Here is a 6,202-nt window from a genome sequence, read left to right as displayed (position 1 = left end):
TTGTAGGTGTCTCCTTTTCTCCTCTTTATCCTTTTCTGTGTTAGAAGAAGTGCATTCTCCAGCTTGCTGTTTGTGCTGCTCTGTCTTTCCTTCCTGGCCAGACAAGTAACATCTGTGTATAGCACTTTTTTTTTTTAATTAGGGTGGGTTTTGGGAAGGGTCTTGCTGTGTGGCCCTGAGTGGCCTGGAACTTGTTACATAGGCCAATATTCCAGTATCCTGGAATTCACGGGTGATCCTGCCTGTACAAGCCACTGTGCCTGACTTCTGACCCAGCACTCCAGGGAGCTGGATACCAGGCAGCTGCACTAGGAAGCCTGATGATGAAGAGGACTCTAATGACGTCTTTCCTGTAGTTGACATGTGTCATGTACATATAAATTCTCAGAATGGGGCTTGTGGCAAAGATTGATTGGTTTTAAAATCATTCAGAGGCAATTAGTGGGCTTCTATCTAAATTTGAAGATGATAATACTTTAACCTGATTGTAAAGTTAGTAAAAATATGTAAGTTTAATGATTTCTTCTAAAAATCAAATTATAGTTGGAAGGGAATCACTCAAATGAGAGAATTTTTTAAGCCTCTTGATTAAGAACAAAGAATTATCAAAAATGGGTGTTGTCTAGGAGTCTGGACAGGTGCTTAGCAGTTAATCTTTTAGCTCCCAGCTGCCTATAACTTGAGCTCCAGTAGCCCTGACACTCTCTTCTGGTCTCCACAGCATCAGGCACACACATGGTGTACGTGCCTACAGGCAAACCACTCGTGTTAATGGCAACAAATGTAGTTCATTGGTAGAGCACTTGCCTACCACATGTATTGTGCCCTGGGTTCCATCTCTAAAAGTTGTATATGATGGCATATGTGTGACCCCACACAGAGAAGTTTGCTTTGGAAATGGTAAGGTGACTCCGATGGTAAAGGCATATGCGCTTACCAGCAAACCTGAAGACAGAAGCTCAGTCCGTGGGGAAGGAGAGAACCAACTCCTGCAAGTTGTCCTCTGGCCTCCATACACAAGCGGTGATGTATATTCCCACATACACAGATGTTTCAAGGAAGATAACGTGGGGCCTGGAGAGTGAAGCCATAGTTAGGAACACACGCACCCAGCTCTGAAGCCTCACAGTAGCCTATGACTTCAGCGCCGGAGGATTTGGTGCCTCCTGTCTCCGTGGACGTCTGCATTCATGTGCACATAAATTTTTTTTAAAAGTTTACCTTGGAACCGGGCAGTGGTTACACACATCTTTAATTCCAGCACTTGGGAGGCAGAGGCAGGAGGATTTCTGAGTTTGATGCCAGCCTGGTCTATAGAGTGAGTTCCAGGATAGCCAAGGCTACACAGAGAACCCCTGTCTCAAAAAACAAAAAAGTTTATCTTGGCCAGCGTGGTGGCACACGCCTCTAATCCCATCACTTGGGAGGCAGAGGCAGTTGGATTTCTGAGTTCGAGGCCACCCTGATCTACCGAGTGAGTTCCAGGATAGCCAGGGTTACACAGAAAAACCACACAAAAAAGTTCACTTTGAGACAATTTATAAAGCTTATTGTTGGGTTTGAGTACTTGAAGATATGTATAATGTTTTTAGTAAAACAAAAACAATGTAATATTTAAAGGGTACCAGGTGATGTGTTGAGATTTGTACATTGTGTAATGTTTCAGTCAGGCTATGCATGCCTCAAGCATACATTATGGTCCTTCTAGCTATCTGAAATGAAACATAGAGTATGTAGTTGCCACCTGCCTGTGTAATGGCACATCAGGGCCTCTTGAAATGTTCAGTGACCACTGGGAGACGGTTTCCCCTTCAAAGGTTCTTGACTTACTATTTTATTTATGTGTGAGAGGCCCAGAAGCCTCTAGACCCTCTAGAGCTTCAGAGTTGTGAGCTGCTGGTTTGAGTGCTAACACCAAATTCATCTCTGTGAAAGCAGCAGTTATTTCTGTGGTATTCAATATTTTTTTAATTTTATTTTTTATTTACATTTCAAATTATTTCCCTTTTTCTGGCCCCCCCTGTGGTATTCAATCTTGACACCCACATATTTTACTTTGAATTATTTGGAGGCGGTCCTGGGCATGTCTAAGGTTAAGAACTGCTGCTTGGCAGAGCATCAGTGATTTCAGCCCTGTGGAGGCAGAGGCAGGTAGGTAAATTCCAGGCCAATCTGGAATACATAGTGAAGTAGTCTTTATTTTTTTTTTTATTTTATTTTATTTTTTTTTTTGAGACAGGGTCTCACTGTAGCTCTGGCTGTCCTGAAACAATACAGACCAGACTGGCCTTGAACTTCCTTCTGCCACCCAGTTGCTGGGATGAAAGGTATTTATTACCACGCCCAGCATAAGTCTGTCTTAAAAGTAAATAAGCATTGATCATTTTCTAACTACTACTGGGTTTTGTGGTGCTGGTGGTATCTTGTGGGGTTACTGGCTTTTACTGTGTTCCTGGAAACAGCCAATAGTTCATAGGCTTAGTTTTGATGTGGATTTGGTTCTCCAGACCTAACCCTGTTTTTTATCCGCCCCTTAATCTCAGAATTCTTTTACTATTTTTATATTTTATAAACTTAAATCTTTCTGGCTTTTTTTTTCCCACAATTGTGCCTATGTTAAAAATAACCTTTGCAGAGTTGTAAATCTGTTTGACCGTGCCTCTTGTCAGTCTCTATATGATAGAACTGTAAAGAAACTGATTCACTGTGATATTTTCACACGTGTGTGATGTGCTTTGATGCGTCACCATTTTTCTCATTTCCATTCTATACCTTGATGGTATGGATTGCTTTCAGTAATATGACTTGTTTTTCTTTTGAGACAGGGTCATCTTAGGTAGCTTGGCTCATCTGTTCCCAATCAGCTAAGCTACATAATGGGGAGGGGGAAGATAGACATGGGTCACTACGAGTGGTCTAACGTGACCTTTTTAAACTTTATTTATCTGGGTTTCTCTGTATATCCCTGACTATCCTAGAACTCTGTAGACCAGGCTGGCCTTGAATTCTGTGCCTGCCTCTGTCTCCCCAAGTGCTGGTACTAAAGGCATGGGCCTCCACCATCAAGCTACAGCAATCTTACTTGACAGGGTAGAACTTTGATTAAAGGATTCATTTTGCTTTCTTTCTTATTTGTGTCTTCTGATGGCACTTTACACACCTTTGGGGTATATAGGTCAGTCACATGTTTGAGACTGTTCAAGGTGTAACCTTTTTAGGATGGACCTTGAGGTTGTTGGGAAGTGTTCTTTTGAGAGATCTTGTACCAGGATCCTCCTCTGCTGCATTGGTGATGAGTGTGCCTTGATACTTTGTGTGCTGTGGGGCAGTGGACTGTGAAGGGTAGCTTGGTCCCTGGTTGAGCTAAGGCTGCCGTTCACAATCCACTAACCCACAGTGTACTTACTGTATTGGTGGTTTTCTGTAGGTTTCCCTTTTCTGGAGTTCTGCACAGTTGGGTGGTATCCAGTCTTCCTGCTTCTCTCTGCTGCTGCTGTAGGATGGGTGTCTAGCAGTGTATCTGAGCCCCATCCTCCTTTCTACTTTCTAGCTATTCCCACTTGGACCCCAGTCGTTGAGTTGGGATTTTATGTCACCTAGTCCTTAAAAATACTTGACATTCCAGCATGAAGCAGCCAGATCTCAACAACGACCCTATTCCTGCTTCGCCGTATTTGCTGTCACGTCTTTTCTTTTTCTTTTTCTTTTATTAAGTAACGAAACATTGGGGAATGTTGGGGTTTTGTCTAAGCTCCACCCACACCTACCTGGCAATAGCCAGGTATGCCCCGCCCCAGAGATCTGGCCCACTATAAAGGGTAAAAGGGGCTACTTGCTCCTCCTCTCTCTCTTTTGCTCTCTGCTCTCCCATACTCTCTCACCTCTCTGCCCCTGGGTCTCTTCCCCCCCCCCCACGTGGTCATGGCCTGCCTCCACTCTATTCTCTCTCTCTCTCTCTCTCTCTCTCTCTCTACCTCTCTCTACCACTAATTCCCATCCCCTATTCTGAATAAACTCTATTCTATAACAACAAAAAAAAAAACCAACAAAAAAAAAATACTTGACATTCTAGTGGAAGTAGTGTATGTCTTATGTAACTGTCAACAGATGTCTGACAGCATCTTAGGGGAGGAGAGGTTTATTTTGGCCCAGTTTCAGGGTTATAGTCTGCCATAGAAAGGAGCAGTGGAAGGGCTGCCTGCCCTGTTTGTGGCAGAGGAGGAGGAGGAACAGAGACAGGATGCAGAGAAGGTAGAAGCATCAAAGGCCTGCCCCCTGTGACTCAACTCTGCCAGCCATATCACAACCTCTCAAAACAACAGGCTAGGGCCACCTATTGAGCCATGGACTTGGGGATAATGTCCATAATGGGTGGTGGTATGTAGCATAAGGTGAGGCCTGGGAGCATGGCTAAGCGACAGAATTGCCCCTAGCAACCAAAAAGTGTCACAGAAGGGAGGGGAAAACAATCAAGATCACTTCAAAAGCAAGCAGATGAAGTGAAAAGCATCCACCCATGAGACCACCAAACACGACAGTAATGGCGGGAACAGAAGGAAGATGGCCAGAGAGCCACGCGTGAAGACAAGGGAAAGCAAAAATAAAGAGAATAGTCAAAGTGAAAAGAGGAGTGAATTTAAGCCAGTCAGGGAAAGGTGGAGGGTGGGGTGGGGGATAAGATCCCAATGAGTTGTATTCCTGTATGAAATTCTTAGAAAGTAAAAATGCTGGCCAGGCCCTATGCTGCAGGCAGTGCTCCAGTTACTGCCCAGCATGCTGCATTCCTATACTGTACTCAATAAACTGTAAACACACCACCTCCTGATGTCACACAGTCCCTTCCGTGGTGGTCAAACAAGGGTGACCTGACTCCTTGACAATCCTTCCTTAACTCCTGGGCTACTGACAAGAGTTAAAGGCCAGGTAATGGTTCACCCTGCTTTTGTCACCATTTGATCAGTGCAAGCAGAAACAGCTGTACTGAAGTTCCTTGAAGTTTGAGTCAAGTGCTGGGTGCCCTCAAGCATATGTTGAGAAGGGAGATAGAGGACCAAGGGTACCACAATAGGGCCTGTGCTTTCCATTATCCACAACTGCAGGTGTGTCAGTGGGTGTGTTTGTACACAGGAGTGTAGTAGCCACAAGAGGTCAAAATAGGTGTTTTATCTCCTGGAGCTAGGCTGGAGAGGTGGCTGAGTGGTCAAAGTTCAAGTCCCAGTAACCACATGGTGGCTCACAACTATAATGGGATCTGACGCCCTCTTCTGGTGTGTCTGAAGACAGCTACAGTGTACTCATATACATAAAACAAATCTTTTATTTTTTAAGTGGGTTGAGCTACCACGTGGGTGATGAGAGCCAAATTCAGCTCCTCTACAAGAGCAGCAGTTACTCTAAACCACTCAGCCATCTCTGCAGCCCCTACCACCGGAGTCTTGTGTGATGCTGCATGGAGCTCAGGGTCGCTGCACTATGCTTTTACACCAAGAAACCACTGTGTCCACAGCTCCCAGTGTGGCCAAACGGAAGGCTGCTGCTGCTGGCTGCGTCCACCTCTGCTCATTTCTTCTCCGTTGTGTCTCTTTCCCTGACTTTGGGCTCTGTAGGCCCATCGCTGATGCACTTTTCTCACCCTTCATGAGACAGCAAGTCTCTGGGTGTCTCTCCTCATGCGCAGTCGTGAACGTGTTTCCCCTTCACCAGCCTCACTAAGTGGTTGTCAGTTTCAAGTCTGAGCTGCTGGAAACTAGATGGTTGCTTAGAATCCCCATCTGTTGTTCTTTTTGGATAGACGTACCAGCTGTGCTGAGACTCACTATGTGGCAGAGGTAAGCTCTGAATTCTCAATCCGCCTCCACCTCCAACCAGCTAGCATTATGCACATCACTACAATTGGCCTCTCTTACGTATATATTGATGTACAGATAGGTGTTTGTGGCGCGTGCGTGTGTGTGTGTGTGTGTGTGTGTGTGTGTGTGCGCGCGCGTGCGCGCGCGCGCTTGAGCACACGTGTGATACACCAACCTCAGAGATTCACTGTGTAGCCCTGGCTGGCCAGGAAATTGGTATGCAGTACAGGCTGGCCTTGAATGCACAGAGATCTGTTCTGCCTTCCAGTAGCTGTCATTAAAGGCATGCACCCAGCCTTTTAGAGCAGGGAGGCAGTCGGGGATAGGGGTGGGAGCGTTGTGAGGGGAAGGTA

Source organism: Apodemus sylvaticus, chromosome 10 (assembly GCF_947179515.1).
Source record: "Apodemus sylvaticus chromosome 10, mApoSyl1.1, whole genome shotgun sequence".
NCBI classification, from domain to species: domain Eukaryota; kingdom Metazoa; phylum Chordata; class Mammalia; order Rodentia; family Muridae; genus Apodemus; species Apodemus sylvaticus.
This window is presented reverse-complemented; position numbering follows the sequence as displayed.